The sequence below is a fragment of the Macrobrachium rosenbergii genome, chromosome 2 (assembly GCF_040412425.1).
Source record: "Macrobrachium rosenbergii isolate ZJJX-2024 chromosome 2, ASM4041242v1, whole genome shotgun sequence".
Classification (NCBI taxonomy): Eukaryota; Metazoa; Arthropoda; class Malacostraca; order Decapoda; family Palaemonidae; genus Macrobrachium; species Macrobrachium rosenbergii.
In genome coordinates, this window is record NC_089742.1 from 36,425,513 (window position 1) to 36,448,012 (window position 22,500).

Sequence of the window (22,500 nt, forward strand, 5' to 3'; positions counted from 1 at the left end):
ATTTGGAGGAATTTCTCCAGGGTTTACTGTGCCCGTATATGTTGTACATACGGGTGGAATTCTCCCAGTGTTACTATTATGTGTATTATTTTGTAAACCCTTGCCTAATATTTTTTTCTTTCAGGCAAGATTTAGTGAATAAAAGTTAGTGAATTATAAAGAAAAAGGCATACACAGATGAAGAACTGTCTGAACTTATGAACACAACACAGCTCTCTCAGTAATTTGTGCAGATAGAAGTGGTTGTGAAAGTGATAATGATGAAATTGATGAACTTGAATGTGACATATTATTTTGTAAACCCTTGCATAATATTTTTTCTTTCAGGCAAGATTTAGTGAATAAAAGTGAGTGAATTATAAAGAATAAGCCATGACCAGCAAAAGGCATACACAAATGAAGAACTGTCTGAACTTATGAACACAACTGGGGCTCTCAGAAATTTGTGAAGATAGTGGTTCTGGAAAGTGATAATGATGAAATTGATGAACTTGATGTGACCTGTTATATGATAGTGATGAAAACCAAGAATATTTACCTGAACCAGGAGATGAGAGTTCTGATGAGGAAGAAGATGACGTGATGATGAGCATGAAGAAGAAAAAGGAAAAGGGTAGCCTCTACACCAGTCAAACGCCCCGTCATTGCCTCTGTTGACCGTTCCTCTATCCCCAATTCCTACCGACGTCCCCACACCTATCGCTTCTACCTCAGCTACTCCTGCTGCCACTGATAGGGAAGAAGGCGCCAGCGTGATATTCCGCCCATCGTCACATTCAAGACTACAAACGATTGCCACCCCTAGTAAGTTTAGGTGGAGTTGTCGGCCACAGACCCCAAGTAACGTAAGGACTCCCCACAAGGAACATCGAGCGCCTTTACTCCTGGCCCAACTCCAGGGGGCGGCGGAATGCAGTGTCACCAGAGGAAGCTTTCAGTTTATTTTTCAATGATGATCTCATCAGTGATTGTGACGTGGACTAACAAGGCCATTGATACATTTGCCTCCAACTATAAAAGATCAGCCCTTTTGCTCCTGTGCCATTAGAAAGTCAAAGCATTTGCTGGGTGTACTTATCATCAGTGCCCAGAAGTGCAGATAGACACATCCCCACCAGTGAAATGTGGAGCGTGGATACAGGTTGTGGTCTATGCCATTGTGGCAATGTCGAGGCTCGGTTCAGGTTCCTTATTCGGTGTCTAAAGATTTGACGACCCCACAAGCGCGACCAGGTTGAGAGGGTTGACAAGGTTGCTGCTGTGGGGAAATATGGGACATTTTTTTGTTGAGAAGATGTAGCAAACTGTATGTCCCCCATGAAAACCTCACTGTTGATGACAGCTACTGGGATTCAGGGCCGCTGCCCTTCCGTATGTACATTCCCAACAAGCCCGGCCAAGTAGGAATCAGCTCGTTCTCATCAATGATAGCAAGTCAAAGTACTTGGTTGTTGGCATCCATACTTGGGGAAGCAGGGGGACTCAACCAAAGGGCGGCCTTACACTCGGCCATCAGTTTACCGAGAGCTAACGAGGCCTTACCATGGAACACACAGGAACGTCACAACTGACAACTGGTTTACCTCTGTTCCCTGAGTATCAGATCTCTAAATAACTGTGGCACTGACTCTTGTTGGCACGGTGCGCGCCAACAAGGAAGGGAATGCCAGAGGAGATGACGGACAAAGCTACAAGAAAGCGTGGATCAAGTGCCTTCCTGTACACAAAGGAAATGACTCTGGTGTCATATGTGTCTGATACATCAAGACAACAAAGAAACTAGTGTTGCTCCTGTCATCTCAAGCACACTCAGCCCAACATTGGCACTAAAGGAAAACCGGAGATCATTAAGATTCTACAATTCAACAAAAGGAGGCGTTAATCGTTTGACCAGATGTGTTCAGGAATTCCTGTTCGCGCAAAACAAGACGTTAGCCCTCTGTACTTTTTATGGAATGGTGAATGCTGCCAATGTAACTCTTACATTTTATACAAGGAGAATATGGAAAAGGGGCAACAGAAAAGTCATATCACGCCAGAAATTCATGCTGCAGCTCGGGAAGGCCCTAATCACCACTTGGGCGCGTCACGGCTGGATTTACCCTTGCTGCCGATCCTTGCAGTCGCCAGTCACCACTGTCTGCAATGTACCATCACCAGGCAGTGCAGGATCACCAGGGACATCTTTCTCAGCCAGCAGCGGTGCATTCGGTGCGCTGTTGAGTGCCGGTCAGTCCGATGGGAATACGGCGTCACAGATGCAACAAGTGCGTCAAGCCGATGTGTCCTCTGCATCTGTATCCAGTCTGTGGTGACTGTATCCCCCAACAGGTAGTGTATATAGTACTGTATGTGTTTCATTGATGTACTTTGAGTCATTTGAAGCATAATTTGCCATGCTGCAAGTGTTGAATAGAAAAAATTAATTTGGTATGTACTGAAAAATTTGCACATTTTTGTCTGTCTCCCATACAGATTGTATACGAGCTTTGGGAGATGGGATTCAGCCAGTACGTAGTCCCATGACAGTAGAAGTTCACAACAAAAAACAAAAATTCGGAAATCATTTTTTTGTCAATTTAATTAGTAAAATTACTCCAAGAAAATCTATTTTTTCTGTATTTTTGAAAAAAAAAAAATATGATTTACAGGAGGATTTCATTATAATAGCCTCAATAAGAGAGAAGGAGTTATATTTTCATTCGTATGTGTTCCAAATAACAAGATTTTCCAGGATAAGTATTTTATTTTAATTATTTAATTACGGTGAAATTCACCCAGGGTTACCTTTCATGTTGGCTGGAAATGGAGGGTTACCGTTCTAGGGTTAAAGGACGTTTGCGGCTTACTGATTGTATATGAATGCGGTGATGTGATAAAAAAGTCATATATATATATATATATATATATATATATATATATATATATATATATATATATATATATATAAATATATATATATATATATATTATAAATCTTTTTTAACTTAAAGAGATATATGTGTGTGTATATATATATATATATATATATATATATATATATATATATATATGTGTGTGTGTGTGTGTGTGTGTGTGTGTATATTATATATGTATTATATATATATATATATATATATATATATATATATATATATATATATATATATATATATTATATATATATATATATATATATATATATATATATATAAATTAATCACTTACATAAACTGTGCATTAATACAGTTACTAACAGGACCTCATTGAAACTGGATGGTATCTAGCGGGGTTATTTGTTCAGAAAGTTACAAGCTTTCCAGGACTAACAGTCCTCATTGTTAAGTACCCGTAGAATGACCTCACACGTAGTCCAGCTGTATTAATAAATACAGCTGGACTTTATGTCCAGTCATTCTAAGGATACTTGATAGTGAGGACTGTTAGTTCTGGAAATCTTGTAATTTTCTGAATAAATAACTCCGCTAGATACCATCCAGTTTCAATGGGGTCCTGTTAGAATATATATATACAGATATATTATTTATATATAGATGTATATATTTATATATTATCATTTTTTTGGTGTGTGTGTGTGTGTGTGTGTGTGTGTGTGTGTGTGTGTACGAGTGAGAGAGAGAGAGCGACGTTGTAAGTGAAATAAAACACACTTAATTTAAAATATTTCATTCATTATTTTTTGTCACCAGTGGGGAGACCAAATTTCTAATCGAAATATTTTTGAAACCACAGACTGTAACACTTTATGTAAATTCAAAAGAAATAAAACAAAAGAAGTAGTTAGCATATATGATTTAAAAGTTATAAAACAAAAGAAGTAGTTAGCACATATGATTTAGAAATATATATTAAGAATGCCTTTAATACAACCACTATTTTTTCAATTAGGCTATGCCGATAACTCACTTTTAGTGATTTTTTTAAAAGTTTAATGACGGGCTGTCACGGGTATAAACGCCATACTCTAAGAGAGAATCAAATATCTTTTACTATCAAATGGTCAATATAAGGAATATTCCTTTCATTTGGCAACTAATATGAATTGCCTCTCAACAGATATTGTTCAGTGCTTATAAAAGTAAAGATCTACTGAGGAATCATAAACTATTTAGCCATATATAATATAATAGTGTTCATTCAATAAGCACAGACATAAATGATCTGAAGAACTCTGACGTCATCAAGTCCTGTCGGTGGAGACTTCGAGGATCTTCTCCCGACTTTGCATATATATATATATATATATATATATATATATATATATATATATATATATATATATATATATATATATATATATATAATATATGTATATATATACATGTATATATACATGTGTATATATATTATGTAAACAAATATAGTAAAATGGCGTCACCTGAGCGAGTCTGGAACTAGGAGACTGGAGTCTTTCCTGGAGAATCTGAAGGCGGGGAAAAATCCTCAGTCTTGGCACAAAGGACTTGATGACGTCACAGGTCTTCAGATCATCTACGTCTTTGCTTACTGAATCATCCTAATTGTGCTTTATATGGCTAAATAGTTGATGATTTCTAAGTAAATCTTCACTTTTATAAGTACTGAACCATTTCCAGTGGATGTAATTCATATAAGTTAGTAAACTGAAGGAATATTATCATAAACATTTGTTACTAAAGGATGTATTGCTTCTCTCTTAAAGTATGGCGTTTATACCCGCAACCAGCCCATCATTTAACTTTGAAAAATTCATTAAAAATCACCAGTCGGCAGAATTATAAAAAAAAAGTAATGTTCTATTTTGTTGTTTCAAACATTATCTCAATTAGACATCTAGTTTCCCCATCGTTGACAAAAAATAATGAATAAAATACTCTAAATTGAGTGTGTTTTATTTCACCTACAGGGTAGTCAGTCTGTCTCGCTTGGTCTCGCTTTCTCTCTCTCTCGTAAACACACACATACACACACACACACACACCAAAAACAATCTATCTAATATATACTGTATATGCGTGTGGGTATTCATATATGTTGTTTAATAATTTTTAATATATATAAATATATATATATAAAATTATCTGGGTATTGATAATTATATTTACCCCTGTTCTATTCTTTACACGAGTGAGAGTACTTGATGACGTTTATATATAAAAAAAAACTTTTAGACTGAAAAGATACAGATGATCAATACCATGTTTTATCTCCCTTATGCTTGGGATGTAGGCAAAAGAGTCTTCAAAAGTAGACTAATTTAAATTTTCATTCAGCAATAATTTCTATAGAAACAGTTTTGTACATATCCATGAAAGACCACAGTTGCACGTTATTTATGTAAATTTATGTGATGAGATATATATACAAAATATATATAATTTATATTTATATGTATATACATGTATAAATACATATATACACACACATTATATATATATATATATTTTTTTTTTAATACTAGACCATCCGTGACCCGCTGGGCCACTTAACGCTGAAAATTTATATTAACAGACGAGTAGTTTAATTCACTAATGAATATATTTGAAATCCGTGAAAAAAACACCAAACATTATTATTACAGAAGGACATTTTTATTTACTACATTTTTAACGAAAGGTCCATTTTTAACGAGGGCAAACAAAGTTTGACAGCAATTTTTTTATAACCCTTAGAAACGCGCATGTATGCGTTGTTATCTTTTTAGCTGATGTCGTATACAAATTATGGAACTGTTTGCTTCTTTCTGTGCTGTTTATCACCAGAGTTTCAAATTGTTCATTTGTAATCAATATAGTTTAGAAGAAGCATACGAGCACGTTTACTAATATTATTAGTAATGCTGCTACTGCTATTTTTGTTATTATTAATAAGTATACATACACACTATATGAGGAATATATATATATACATATGTATATAATTATATATATAATATGTACAATTATATACATGTATATATATACATATATATATATATATTCATCATATATAGTGTGTGTATACTTATTAATAATAACAAAAATAGCAGTAGCAGCATTACTAATAATATTAATAAACGTACTCGTATGCTTCTTCTAAAGTTCTAAACTACATATATTGATTAAATGAACAATTTGGAACTTTCTGGTAACAAACAGCACAGAAAAAACAAACAGTTCCATAATTTTTATACCACATTAGTTACAAATAATTCTTACATAACTGATAACAGCAACAGGTATTCTACTGAACATGACAGCTAAATTAACCCTGCTAATACAAGTCAGCAAAAGTCTACGGGCAATACCAGCCCCGTTTAGTTTCTGGTGTGCAAACAAACGTTTCAGGGTTTTAGATACTGTAAGTTATATACATATATATTTTTGATATTTATAATACATAATATATGATGTATATGTACAACAGGGCCACACTAACGAGAAGGCACTCTAGAGAGCACATACCTCCACCAACATTCAAAAAATTTACATAAAACCGCATCCAGAATCATCTCAAAATCTAACAACTCTTTCCTATCCGATAACCAGCGCCCCCACAAACTTTCATTGACATCCATCTGTAATTTTCGAAGGTATGAACAAACACACAAACGAACTTTTTCGACAGAGGTAACCAAGAGATTAGTTAATAATAAATATTTATTATTCAGAAGATGAGCCCTATTCATATGGAACAAGTCCACAGGGGCCACTGATTTGAAATCCAAGCTTGCAAAGAATATGGCGTTCATTCCTAAGAAGTAACAGAAGGTAATGTGAACTACAAAAAAGAGGAGATCAGTTATTAGAAAAACAGGTAAATTAACAAATTACGCGCACATCTTTTCAAGACTGAGTCGTTTCTCCCTGTAGACGCCAATCCGGAACCAAATTACTAAAGCACTAAAATAAAATGGATTACTAATTGACCCAAGACTGACCTTTTCCCATAACGTTCAAATATATCTTAATTTTTGTCCCAGGTTCTGATTGGGATTAGCTTACTGCTGTTGTAAGCAAGAGCAGAATATACGAGACTGGTCCTCGGCCAAAAACCTGACGTCATACATCGCCTCCTGAATCTAGATCTTTCGTCACTGGTCTATTCTTTAATGTTCCCAAACCTAAATCTCGATCTTCACCAAAAATGTTACCGATTCGATCTCACACAACATTCAAACTTCCCTTGAAGTTTTATCAAAATGCCTTTTTCGTGAATCTTGTTACCAAATGAATACTAGTTACAATAACACTAAAAAGAACTAACAGTAAAAATATAACTTCTTTATATTGGTTATTACAACCTAAAATGCCAAGTGCTTCAGTCAGCATGGATCATCTGTTAGATTGTCAAGGTATAGTGACCAAAATACGCTCCGCTTGTGAATAATTTTTCCTTTCAATAACCTTCACTATCTAATAAAATTATACAGGTATTAGTTTGATTAATTGTATTACATTTTGTATCTATTTATTTACTAATTTATCAATGTACGTCTTCTCTTCTAATAACTGATCCCTTCATTCTGTACTTCCCATTACCTTCTCTTGCTGCTCTAAAATGAACACCACATTCTTTGGAAGCTTGAATTTCAAGTCAATGGCCCCTGTGGGCTTTTTTTTATGAACAGGGTTCATGTTCTAAATAATAATAATAATAATAATAATAATAATAATAATAATAATAATAATAATAATAATAATAATAATAATAATAAGATTTAAAGTACGCTATAAAATCCTGAGACACTTAGGTGTTAAGCATTGAAACCTACTAACATATGAAACACCAAGAATATCCTTTAAAAAGAAGAGGAAGACATGGGAAACAAATAAATCTCCTTAGGGACAAGTGACCTCTGCAATAACTTTTCTGCCATCCTGACAGAGGCAGAAGACTACTCAGACTGATACAGGCTACATAACCACTTCGGGCTCTTAAGCTCAGTGCATGGCCTGTTTTAATGCGCCCACAGACTTTCTACTGAATGCTCAACCTGCCATCTCTTCCATACACGTCTCATAGAAAGTATTCTACGGCTTTTTATCTTTTCTTTTTTGTCATTCAGTTTTGGTAAGCGAAACAAACAAAAATTCATGGTATTGCAAATACGTAAAGATACGAGTAAAAGTAAACATTTAAAAAACGTAAACATTCGGTGTTTCTTGTATGTATGGATGTATGTGTGTAATGTGTATATATATATACAGTATATATATATATATATGTGTGTATATATATATACATATATATATATATATATATATATATATGTGTGTGTGTATATATATATATATATATATATATATATATATAGCCATTATATATATATATATATATATATATATATATATATATATATAAATATATATATTACCTGTATAAGCCTGTATGTATATATATTTAGGACTTGACAGGTAGTCGTCGTGGTGGGTGGCACCCACGATGAAGAAGGGCATAGGAGTAACAACTTCATCTCAAAAGAATTAAGAAAAGCACCCCGAACACACCAAATACCGAGATAAATTCTTTTCCTTTTAAAAGTTTTCAAAAGTAACCGGGAATCTGATGGAAAGGAAGACAGAAATCGGGAGAATACTATGGAGGATTGCCAAAGTCCGCAAAAGCATGTATGGGACAAGAGGCAGGCTGAAGAAGGTCACTGATAATAAGTAGAAAAAGGGAAATTTCAAGAAAAAATCCCTGAAGAAAACTAGCAGAGATGGGAAAAGCAGCAGGTGTCGCCCAATCAAAAGCCAAAACAAGCATTGTTTTACACATATACACATACATATATATCAAAGTATTAAACTATTGCAACTTGATACTGAACATGACAATAAAATACAATGATAAATATGACAAGGAAAATCATGATGTATTGATTTAATAACCTTTCATCTTGATACTAGGCTCTATCTCTCTCTCTCTCTCTCATAAGAAAGCGGCTTTAAGAAAATGCAGATAATGCATATTCGCAGTGCTCTGAATTCAGACGTTATGAACACCCAGTGGAAAACAGCATTACTCTATAGCAGAAAGAAATAAACTTTTGCCACTTTCCACATAAGTAAATTATCAATGAATTTCTAAACTATATACGTATTAAATAATGTATCAAGCTTTGCACGCTTCGTTTTAATATTAATCGCATTTGTATTTCTAATTTGCTGACAGCTCTCATTTCCCTTTATTTTAAATAGCTGAATTTCATTTCGTATATAGGCTAAGTGACTTTCATTATTAAGTGGCTTTCATTAAGTGACTTTCATTATTAGTCGTGTAGGCTACGTATGTATGAGCAAAATTTTTATTATAAATATCACCTTCCTCTAAATACAAAAAACCGCCTGAATACAAGGGGCTTTTCTTATTGCCTGAGTATGTATTATTAATGTATGTATTACGTATGTATGTAGACTATGTATAAAACAATGTCAGTTCTCTATTGTTCTAATAGAACATTTAAAAATATATATATATATATATATATAAATATATATATATATATATATATATATATATATATAACAAGTCTTAGCTAAAATTACAGGCAAATATCTACAATGTATACATTTACAACATTCCTTATACTCAGCTGTGGTACCTCAACTAGTTTTACTTCAATTTTATAATATATATACAATATATATATATAATATATATAAATATATATATGTAATATATGTGCATATATAACATATATAATGTATAATTTATATATGTATATATAAAATGTAAACAATTATTTATCTTCCGTTACTTCAATTATCTGAAATCCAGTCATATGCAGATACAAGTACATGAATGCCTTTGTGTGTATACAACAACTCCCATATATTCCGTCACACAAATTAATCCATACGAACGTAGCCTTCTGCGCGTTACCCATAGTGGAGAAGGCAGAGTGGAACCTCCAGTGGAACATTGTATTCCGAGTAAACCCCGCGGTAGGAATTCGGTTCAGGGATGACTGCTCTCCGTAAACACAAGGGTTTTGGGGCGGCGACGATTCCTAATGTGCTTTGGGCAGGTTAATTTACTTAAGGGTGGATCTAACGAGGAAATTTCCGCCGAGGGCAGAAGAAGAAGAAGAAGAAGAAGAAGAAGAAGAAGAAGAAGAAGAAAGAAGAAGAAAAAAAGGAGCAGGAAGAAGAAGAGGAAGGAGGGGGAGGAGGAGAGAATGGGCGCAGGTGGTATGGTGAAGGAACTTCTTAGTATGGGGCCAAATGGTTGTTACTGTTGTTCATTTGGTAATCATTTGTGTGTGTGTGTGTGTGTGTGTGTGTGTGTGTGTGTGTGTGTAAGGACTGTTGGACAAGTCACCAAACTATGTAGAGTTCAAACTTAAGGATGACAACATAAGATACAACTAAGAACCATCCATAGTGTAGAAAGTAATATTACAAGTAATAATATTGAAAGATATATATATATATATATATATATATATATATATATATATATATATATATATATATATATATAAAGATATATATATATATATATATATATATATATAAATAAGCCTTAATTTTACTCTCATCTGTTGCAAATCTGATTTTAAAAACTGTGGATATTGTCTAATTTTTGGCATCGTACACACACACACACACACACACACATATATATATATATATTATTGTATATATAATATATATATATACAATAATTTCTGACTTGTATCAAGGAAGCCTTGTTAAGACTAAGTTACAAAATCTGTTTTTATTTGATTGTGTGGATATTTTCTTGTTTTTGCATCATTGTATACATGTATATATGTGCTATACATTATACTGTTGCATATATATATATATATATATATATATATATATATATATATATATATATATATACATATATATATATATATATACATATATATACATATATATATATATATATATATATATATATATATATATGTACAAAGTATGATATATAATATATATACATACTGTATATACAATGCAATGCAAAAAAAAAACAAGAAAATATCCACACAATCAAAAAGAACAGATTTTGTAACGAGTATTAACAAGGCTTCATTGATACAAGTCAGAAATTATTGTAGTACCTAAAACAAGGACATGAAAGAGGGTGTACTAAGCCTTTTTCGTAATCAACGATTAGATATGAAGATTCGTAAGGGGAGTAAAACGAGAAATTTGTAACAACTGAAAGCTAAATCAATTTCATTGTCGTACTTGCGGGTTTTGCTCAGTCCTGTATGCACAGAAAATGTGTATTTTAATACAGAAAGTGATTCTTGAAGGTAAAGAACACGGTATAATTGGTCATCTTCCATTCATAAATGGTCTTCAGGTCGGAATTAGTATAAGGAGAAAGAGCAATTTGATACAGAGAGTGAATAGATAATAATGTAAATAAATAAAACACATAAAAACGACTTGTGAGAAGGTTTTATATACAAAAAATTAAACCACACCTAAACATGACTTGTGAGAAGGCTTTACAAAAGTTAAATCAAAACACACACAAATACGACTTGTGAAAAGGTTTGACAAAAGATAAATTAGAGCACACACAAACCCGACTCCCTGAAGTAAGCAAATATTAACAAACAAACAGAGGTGAAGTCATGAAGTAACAATCAAGGTTGATATCAAAACAAGAATGCATATTTTGACATTAAAATAAAATGACAGAGCGAGAGAGAGAGAGAGAGAGAGAGAGAGAGAGAGAGAGAGAGAGAGAGAGGACAACAGCCCACAACATCTCATTCACTCGTTCGGGATCCCTGAAACTCCAAAATGTTGCTTAAGTCGGTCGAGGAAAACACGGTGGAAGACACGATAAACATCCACGTCTGACTGATGAGGACAAATGCGCCCTGAGCCGGTTTTGACAAGGAGACAAATACGAAGCGAGAAAGGTTGGGAGAGGGGAGCCAGAGATAGATGATACATCAGCGCCGACGAGGGATGGCCAAAGAATCGCGCGATTTATGGAAATCGCGAGGTTTCGGACGGGATGATTCTTATCCTATTACGCGCGAGAGAGGCTGCGTTTGTTAACCGAACAAGATCGGCAATGTTAGTTAAGTGAGTCTGGCTTTCGAGTACCTTATATATATATATATATATATATATATATATATATATATATATATATATATATATATATATATATATATAGTATATATATACATATATATATATGTGTGTATGTATGTATGTATGCTGTATGTATATAACGTGACCCCATTGTGATTATGAGACCCAAGTTCGTTTCCCGCTCCCGGCCATCATCATTTCTTCATATTTCTTGCACTTGGATCTTAAGGCTTTGGAGCGACAAGCGTATCCAAAACAGCGTGAAAAGTTCGAGAAGTTAACAGGGTATTGTGGCTATTACATTTACGTATGTATCTGGTAAAAAGTGACCAGCAGATTCTACATGTATGTATGTATGTATGTATGTATGTATGTATGTATGTATGTATGTATGTATGTATGTATGTATGTATGTATAATGTGTTTATAAATTTTATATGCAATTATAAATGTGTAGTGTTTTACAAAATTCTTTCAAAAATATTGTGTACAACGCATGAGCCCACATTACACAACTTTCAATGCACTTTCCCTGGAAACCTACATAGGCCTACATATACATAATTACGTATGAACGCATCATAGTACCACCGCGAACATGAGTAGGAAATTACTGTAGCAAAATGCCCCAAAACATAATACGCTGCACGAAGCACTAAATCCCTTTCACGTCCAAAAATAGAGTATTAATCGGCTCCTAATTATCATACGCCACGGGTACATAACTAAAAATTGTTGCTGGAAATGAATGAATGAATAAGCAAGTGTGCATAATGAATTCTCTCGACGTAATTCGTTAACTTCCGCGAGGTTTTATTCATTTATTTATTTTTCCAGAGAGACGTTCGTTCCATTTTACATAAGATGCTGAGTGATTCGTTCATTTACGTGACCTGGCGTCGCAGAAGATCCTGATACCTATCTAATGACAGTATAATAGATGACAGTAATGATGGAGAAGATTCACTTCATTTTACGTAAGATGGTGACTGACTAATTTACGTGAGCTGGCGTCGCAAGAGATTCAAATATCTAAATAATGACAGTATTAAGAGATGACAGTAATGACTGATTGATTTCATATCAAGTGGCGTCGCAAATATACTAGTACTTAATTAACGGCAGCATTACGTGATGACAGTAATGACTGATTTGTTTATATCGATGGCGTCGCAAATATAATAGTACTTATCTAATGACAGTACTAAGAGGTGACAGTAACGATTGATTTATTTATATCAAGAGGCGTCACAAATATACTAATACTTATCTAGTGACTGTATTAAGAGATGACAGTAATGATCAAGAACAGGAAAAGGTATCTACGAATATATATGTTCATGAATAGTCAGCATTTTATACCTACAAAAATGTAAACACACGTCTGTATTTATTTAACGTCAAGCTTTTATCCCAAGCACAAAAAAAACCTGCGATGCAAACACGTATTTCTGAGAAATAATGTGGGGCCCAAACACATACGCGTATCAAAAAAAAAAAAAAGTAAGTAACACGTCAACATGAAGTACAAGAGAGAAAATGTTGACCTTCCTCCTGCAATCGTTTGAAGTCCTTAATTAACTCGTACGGATATTTAACAATAAAATCTCCATTCGACTATACAGTTACCTACTTCGATCCATAACATCACAATATTGACCCCATGAAATGAATAGCGTAGTGGTTCCATTGTTTTTGTGTGTTCGATTAAGTTCTCCTCAAATTTTTTCCTTTAAATTTCTATGCTCGGACCACTGGAATACCTATAGATAATTAATTATTCAACAGAGGTATCTTGGATCTTACACAACGATGATTAGATTATCAGTTACCTACTCAAAGCTTTAAAATCGATGATATCTAAAGTAGTGATACCTTAAAAAAAAAACTACCAATTGGGACTGAGGGAAATATTTCAAAATCTTTCAATCATCAATTTAAAGGTTTTTTGGTGCTACTTTGGCTTGTTGTCTACGCGTCACCTACTCCGAGGAGCTAGTACTAAACATGGTCGAAGCTCCTTGGGACGCCGTGCTTAGTACTAGCCCCTCGGGAACAATGTATTATACACACCCATTTCTATACTGTGTGGTTGACAAATTATTATATTAAAATAAACGATATCTTCGTGCGGCGGTCTACTTTACATTTGCCATCCGGTGTTTAGTACTAGCACCTCAGAGTAGGAGTGCTAGTACTAAACATGGCAGAAGCTCCCTGGGACGCCGTGTTTAGCACTAGCCCCTGGGGGATCAATGTATTGTACACACCCATTTCTACACTGTGTGGTCGACAAATTATATTAATAAACGATATCTTCGTGCGGCGGTCTACTTTACATTACCATCCGGTGTTTAGTACTAGCACCTCGGAGGAGGTGACGCGTATTTAACAAGCCACAGTAACACCGGTTTTTTTTTTTATGAAACACTGCAAATTGGTCACAACCATAGATAAAATTAATCTCTCACTATCATAACTTGTCCTGGTTTGGGCCTCATCAGTTAGGCTACATCATAGGCTACATCGTAAGTTCTTACCGCGTACACTAAATGGGGCAGTATCAATTTATTAAAGAATGTGGCCATTTCTACGCCAGCCATAACAGTACGGCAATCGGCTATATTTACGTACATTTGCTTGTTATCATGCGAGTTTGTCTAAAGCTTATTCATGGATTATATATATATATATATATATATATATATATATATATATATATATATATATATATAATATATATATATATATATATATATATAATATTATATACTAGACAACCATACCTAGACTAATATTTACCCCATTGCTCCCTGACTGAAGTCGTTGGGAAGGTGGGGGTGGGAGTTCACACACACATACACACACACATACACACACACACACACACACAAACACACACACACACACAAACACACACACATCTCTGGACGCTGGTAAAGGTTATGGCTGGTTTAAAAATACCAACCGTAAGATTCAAATGAGCAAATGAAACCCTAATGTTCTCTTGCTCTAAAAATAAAATAAAAGACTGTGTACAGCAATCATTCCTCTCACGGGCTCTTTCTTCCCCTCTACCCCATGCCACCAAAATCCGTAATGAACACACTTTCTCTCTCTCTCTCTCTCTCTCTCTCTCTCTCTCTCTCTCTCTCTCTCTCTCTCTCTCTCTCCCAGTCACATTTAAAAATTGCTCAAGATGTTCCTTCCGTCTGTTACAATTTTCCTTTAGCCTGTAACCCTGGAATTCCTACCTCTCTCTACCCGTCCTATGAACAGAAGTGTGCAAAAGTGTTATAAACTGAAAAGCCCATCCCAAAAGACTTCACAAGCAAAAGCAAAACACGAACCTTCATTCATAATTGAGAAATGGCACTGTTACTCTAACTGCAGAGAACAATCGATTGATTTCTCAATAAACTATGCACCGCGATGGAGAACAGTTTTCTGAAGAATAAGCGAAACACCTGGAGCACTTACTCGCTTACAGCCTACATTTGCACGTATTCAGTAGCATATATTCATACACACGCCTTTACTTGAAAAAATCAACAATTTATTAGCACTGTAAGTGTGTCATGATTGTTTGCTTCTTTGTCAAAGTGTGACCTACTAATACACAGTAGTGCGGACTACTTGGATACCTGTAAAAATATTTTTAAATTCCCACGTACCACTATACTGTACTTGAATTGCCACACAATTCAATAAATTCAAATTAAATGAATTCAATTAAATACCAAAAAATCACATTAATGTACTTAATTGCCTAACTTAACAGTTACAGACATAAATAAGGATCTTTCTACTTACCAAAACAGAAGACGGGCGCTCTCAAAAATCTACGGACACAAACGAACTTTCACGCGGCACTTGTATTCTGTCGAATTTTCTAGTGAATATAAGCTGGCAGAACGTGGTCACCAAAATGGCCGACCAAACAAAATTTATATAAAAAGAAATTGAGCTCAATGACAAAGCCTTTTCAGGTCTTGAATGCGTCTTGACTGTATACACGTCAACGCACCTACACAATTTGTAATTGTGATTGGAAACTAGCTTTTTTTCTTCTTCTTATACACACGAGAGAGCAGCGCCTGTATTCATGGCCATCCCACGCTGCGCATTTGATCTTTGCCGGGTTAATAATTCTCACACTGCTACCACTGTTAGCAGAGATCTCTTCTCCATCACTGGCTCGTATGTCTCACCTACGGCACACTGAGGGAAAAATCTCAGTTGCATAATAATTCTCTGATGCGTTTGCACTCACTCTGGATCTTGCTGATGATTTCCACGAAATTCCAGGTTCTCCAAGTATTAAATATATTGCTTAACGGTTCCAACCGTCTTGGAAGTTTTGTTAAAACTTGTGGTTTGAAATGCTGAAGTTTTATTTACGAAACTAACTAAACTTCCAATTTTGCTTATCTAAAACTATCAAAGTACATTCTACATACACTCCAAATTAATGTGCTTTAGGATATTTCCAATATATCAAATCGCACCAGCTTATTCGTGTTTACAACGTCATTTTCAATGTTTTTTTTTTACCAATTCGTTTACATCACAACACTAAACTATCGCCAAACTTCAAACGTACACACCAAAACTAGGCCTATTAATATATATGTATGTTTTTCTCCAGGCAAATAACTAGCAAGTCTAATGCTAAAGTCTCGATAAACCCTCTGTTAATTCAATAAACTCTTCGAAATATACTTTCCTCCGCAGTAAACTGCTCAATAGGCTAGTTCTAAAAACACAACAACCTCTTCCTTATTATCCTTATATCTCAACATAAGCCAACGCCTTAAAATTTATCCAAAAAGTTAACCGGTAACAATTTTGTACTTTTTTCTAAGTCACAGGAAATCAGCCAGTATTTTAAACTTTTCCTAATCACTTCGCAAAAACAAACACTTAACTCAATCAATCCAGGCCTGAAATCCGATATAGGCCTATGAGTCTCTTCACAACAACAAACAATTTCTTGAGAGCTTAAAATATTATCCATTCCTTGAAAATATCAAAGCAGACGCCGTAGACAACTTGTTTTTCCAACATTATCCTCTTCTTTCGCTGCCCGAACAACCGTATTGAAGTTTTACTAAAAGCGTAATGAAGTTTTTAAGTGAAACAAGTAGCTCTTGGAACTCTTGAGAGAGAGAAACAGAACGAGGCTGGAAGTTTTTTTTTTTAGACTACTGTAAATCTATCAGTCAACAATTAACACTCTTCAACAAGAAAGGGAACAAGTTTAACAACGGGGTTTTGTAAAATATATAATCTGCTTATTCTAGCTGGCAGCCGTTAATAATATAAGAAGCAATCTCCCGCGTCCTGTTTTTTTTTTTTTTCTGTTTACGAAGGAAACAAAACTTTTGCGGAAGTTCTCTTGGAAAACACTATGGAAGCCACTTTGGGAATCGCATTCTCGCTCTTAACTTTCCCTCTTTAGCTGGAGTAGTAGTCCTAATCGTTCCGTATCAAACAAAGGTAAACGAAATAAGTAAAAGACAGGCCCGGGTGATAATGAGAGCCAAAGTTGTTTGCACGAGGTGAGAGAGGGAGGAGAGACAGTCAAGTTAAAAGGATTGTTGTGACAACAGCGAGGGAGGAGGGGAGGTGGACGCAACCCTCTCTTCGACTCGGTTGAGGCCAGACTACCACACACACGACGAGACCTCCGACCCAGCCCCAACAAGCTCCCACGATCATCGTCCTGATGCCGACGCTTCCACTTCTTTTTTCTTTCTCCGACTTTACCTATCTCCCTTTCTCTCTCACTGTATCGTTCATCAAGTCGTTATTTAATCGCTACATTTCTTTTTTCTTCCTCCCGCTTTACTTATCTCTGTCTGGTTCATGCCGTCTTTATTTAATCTCTACATCTCTTTCTTTTTTCTCCCTCTCTACCTCTCTCTCTCTCTCTTCTCTATCTCTTTCATCCCGTCGTTATTTAATTACTACTATTTCTTCCGCATTTTCACCCGGGGCTTTGTTTTTGAATGATGATGATCATCATCATTCACAGGTTTTATAAAAACAAAAGGTAAAAAAATATTGCTTTAACGATTATGAATCATTAGCAGGCAGGTATATACCTGTTTAATTAAAAAAAAAAGATAATGGCTCTCTTTTTTTATTCTCTTTTGCTTGTGATGTATCAAAGGTAGTCGATCGGTGCATTGTAATTGTGCTTAATTAATTGTGCTTGAATGCCAGCTCTTCTGTTCTTGTGAAACGTCAGCCTATCTGAACAAGGGAAGTTTACCTATTTTGTCCACTTAAACCCCAACGAGTTGACAATGGCCGTTGTACCGGTTCTCGTATATTTGTTACCTAACTGACCCATCACTTTTATGATGATACTCTAGATACATATCTGTTACATAACGGACTCATAACGATCGTAAGTCTATCAAGGGATCTGATATTATGGCTTAGGACAAGTGCAATAATAGCCATTGTTATGACAAGACAATGAAAATAAAAGATGACAGTACTTCGTGTATCGAGGTCAATAGTACCATGTTCGCTTCTAAACTGAATAGCTACACTAAGTAGGTTCATCATTGTCATTCCATGTTGTCCACAGGGTACACACATACTCACGCATATACACACAAATATAATATATATACATACACACCCATTCTCACTACTACAGGAATGTCAGCTAACGCCAGCTGATTTACATAACGTCTAATTAATCAATAATTTCCTTTAACAAAAAAAATGTATTTCTACGTTGGTTTTTAAGTGCATTACGGCTACTGGCATTAACTGTTGGCGGTTCCGTTTACAGGCGAATGGCGCTCTCTCTCTCTCTCTCTCTCTCTCTCTCTCTCTCTCTCTCTCTCTCTCTCTCTCTCGTTGAAGCTGTCGCAGCCTATTATACCTTGTGCTCACTATTATTCTCATGCAGGTGAATAATAGGTCCCCTTTAATTTTTCGATTCTTTTGTCCGAGGCTTCTCAATCGGTGATCTACGGGGCGAAAATGGCGACCGTCACCTGGATCTTGGTTACTGAAATTTCCGTTGGCAACACTGGGAGGTTGCCGTTTTCACATAGGTCTAAAGAATACTATTCTTTAAACCTAGTTTGTAACTGTTTTTTGTATTAAGTCTTTCATCATTGCACCTCATTCGATAGATGTTGCATGTGCACCATTGTTAGTTTGTCATTATTATACTAGTCTGACATATAAATAAATAAAGAGAGGTACTAAACGACCTATTTAAAACGCGCAGTTGGGGTCTTTGGTGGTTTGGTGAAGACTGAGAGTGACCTACCGATTTCTTGTGCTATTTTTTCTTACCCGTTCTAAAAAACAATGTGGCGGTTTATTTATAGATAAGTTAGTTTGCCACATCTGTACGATTTATTAATTGGGTCGCTAAGTATCTTGATTACTTAGCAGTTACCTTTGTATTTGAATGAAAAATGAGGGTTTTACTTTTAATGATTGAAGAATGAGGAAAAGGAATGATACTCGTAAACTAGAAATCACAATGATTGCCATCAATGTTGTAATGGAAAGGGAATAAATGAAATGGTATTTGACATCCTATATATAATTTCCCTCTCTCTCTCTCTCTCTCTCTCTCTCTCTCTCTCAGTTCCTCACTGGATGGGTCGGTATAGTTCTCGGCTAGCACTCTGCTGTGCCCGCATTCGAGTCTCCGGCCGGCCAAAGAAGAATTAGAGGAATTTATTTCTGGTGATAGAAATTCATTTCTCGGTATAATGTGGTTCGGATTCCACAATAAGCTGTAGGTCCCGTTGCTAGGTAACCAATTGGTTCTTAGCCACGTAAAATAAGTTTAATCCTTCGGGCCAGCCCTAGGAGAGTTGTTAATCAGCTCAGTGGTCCGGGTAAACTAAGGTATGCATAACATCTCCCTCTCTCTCTCTCTCTCTCTCTCTCTCTCTGTCTTGAATGTAGATGGCAACAGTAAATTAGTACTATCTAAAGATCTGCATTTCGTTTGAATTCTCTCTCTCTCTCTCTCTCTCTCTCTCTCTCTCTCTCTCGATCACCAGAATTGTCAACCTTGCCATTGTATATGGAAATGAGCAGTATTATCAGTATATCAGTATTATTTTTTGACAATGCTTATAAGATTATGCTGCGATACTGCCATTAACGTGATGTTACTTCTAATATATTGCTATTTATATTGTTATATCCTTATTTGTGAGTTTATTTGCTTTATTTATCTCTCTCTCTCTCTCTCTCTCTCTCTCTCTCTCTCTCTCTCTCTCAGGATATTGTGCTTCCACTGTAGGCCGGGTAGCTCACAAAAATAGAAAAATGCAATATTACTATAAAATATACCTATGTATAGGTTGAAGGCAGATTTCTATATTATCTTTTACTTTAAGGGCAATTTTGATACCTTTCAGTTATATTTTAATCCAACTTGTAGATGAAAGAGAAAAAAATTAAATTGCACTATCCATAGACCTATGCGAAGGTTGTAAGGCAGGTTTATGCTTTCTCTCTCTCTCTCTCTCTCTCTCTCTCTCTCTCTCTCTCTCTCTCTCTCTCTCTATATATATATATATATATATATATATATATATATATATATATATATATATATATATATATTACTTGGCAGACCTAGTATAATCTTCTAAATCCACTCTGATAATGTTAACAGAAAATTAAATGGCGGTAAAATACCACGCGCGCCTGACTTGTCTTCCACAATAGCACAGCAAGTGTCTAGAATTAAAACGAAGCGCTTCAGTATAATCTCGTTTTGATTGCCTCACTATTCCTTTGCTGTTTTTTTTGTAACAATCAAGTAAAAAAATGAACTGTAAGCGGTCGCTCTCTCTCTCTCTCGTTATATAGATATATATATATATAGAGATATATAGAAAGACATATATATATATATATATAAATATATAAATATATATATATATCTCTCTATATATATATATATATCTAAATATATTTATATATATATATATATATATATATAAATATATATATAAAATTCTTTCTCGATAATCTAGCATTGCAAACACTTAGTGACGTCATGTACACGACCTTTGAATGCAGAGCAATCACAATGTTGTTCTGGATCACCCATGACACTGTTGGCTGTTTATACCAAACTCAGTTCATCAAGAAAAGTATTTATAACTGGATTTCTTACATGTGATGGCAAGCGCCTCTTAGAAATAGGAAGGTTTACTTATTTTGGAGGTACAGAGGAAGGCAATACATTCCAGGTTCCAAAATGAATGGCGTGAATGTTTGATTAAGCTGATTAATCATCGAGTTTATCTATATAAACTTCCACTGTACCCGCGGGACTGCGAAGCGTGATGTACACATCGAGGACTAGAGGGCAAACGAGGTACACAATCAAGAAATTCTCGAAAGCCAACGTCCAAAATAGGGGTCGAAAACACAGTGCTAAAGTTAGTCTAAGTTCGAAGTATGAGTCTAGTCATTTTCAGAGTCCAAAAGTCTCAAATTCAACTTGACATAAGAAAAACAGTTAAAGTTTGTTATTCATTTCACGAATTACGAACTTTCAAATCTCCTCTTCCCTTTCTAAATATCAAAAGTCTCCTAGTTTATCTAAGGAGAACAGTTTGACTTTGTTATTCATGTCACAACTAACGTCTTACAAATCTCCTCTTGCCCTACTTTTTCTTATGCAGATGATTCTACTCTAGACGATTCGCCCTCATTTCCTTCGAGCACTTTTTGAAGGAATCACTCTCAAACTCTCGCTATCTTGTGAGTTGCTCTTCGTGAGGATCTGGCTAGTATCCCCGAATGGAACAGGCAAAGAGACTTTCATTTTTCCAAGACCAGTTTTCTCTCTATCTTTTGTTATCTTATATTAAATCAGTCTCCACGATTAGATGTGATAATATTTGAATATGGAGTGGCATTTTCAATATTTACATAATATTCTCATATACTTTCAAATCCAATTTTGCTTTGAAGTTTGAGTGTGTACATATATATGTATGTATGTATGTATGTATGTATATATATATATATATACTTCTTCCTCACTGAGAAGCTTTCACCTTCACTTGGAGGCTTTGTACTTCACTTCTTATGTTTTCTCTCCTTATTTGGACGTTTTCCCCTCTGGTGGCTTTTCTAATCACTTGAAGCTTTCTCCATAACTTGGAAGCTTTTTCCCTCAATTGGAAGCTTTCTCCCTCGCTTAGAAGATTTCACTCCTACTTGGAAGATCCTTCCTACACTTGGAAGCTTTCTCCCTATCTTGGAAGCTTTCCGACTTATTTGGGAGCTTTCTCCCCCACTTGGAAGCTTTCTGATTTATTTGGAAGGTTTCTCCTCACTTAGAATTTTCTCCCTCACTTGGAAGCTTTCTCCCTCACTTGGAAGCTTTTTCCCTTAATTGAAAGCTTTCTCCCTCACTTGGAATATTCCTCCCTCACTCAGAAGCTTT

At 35.1% G+C, this 22,500-nt stretch overlaps 1 long non-coding RNA gene across 1 annotated transcript in view; it reads right to left on the reverse strand.

Moving 5' to 3' along the window:
• LOC136845012 (uncharacterized) overlaps window positions 1-22,500 on the reverse strand; it is a 301,988-nt gene that overhangs the window by 203,429 nt on the left and 76,059 nt on the right. The gene's annotated exons all lie outside the window — the stretch shown is intronic.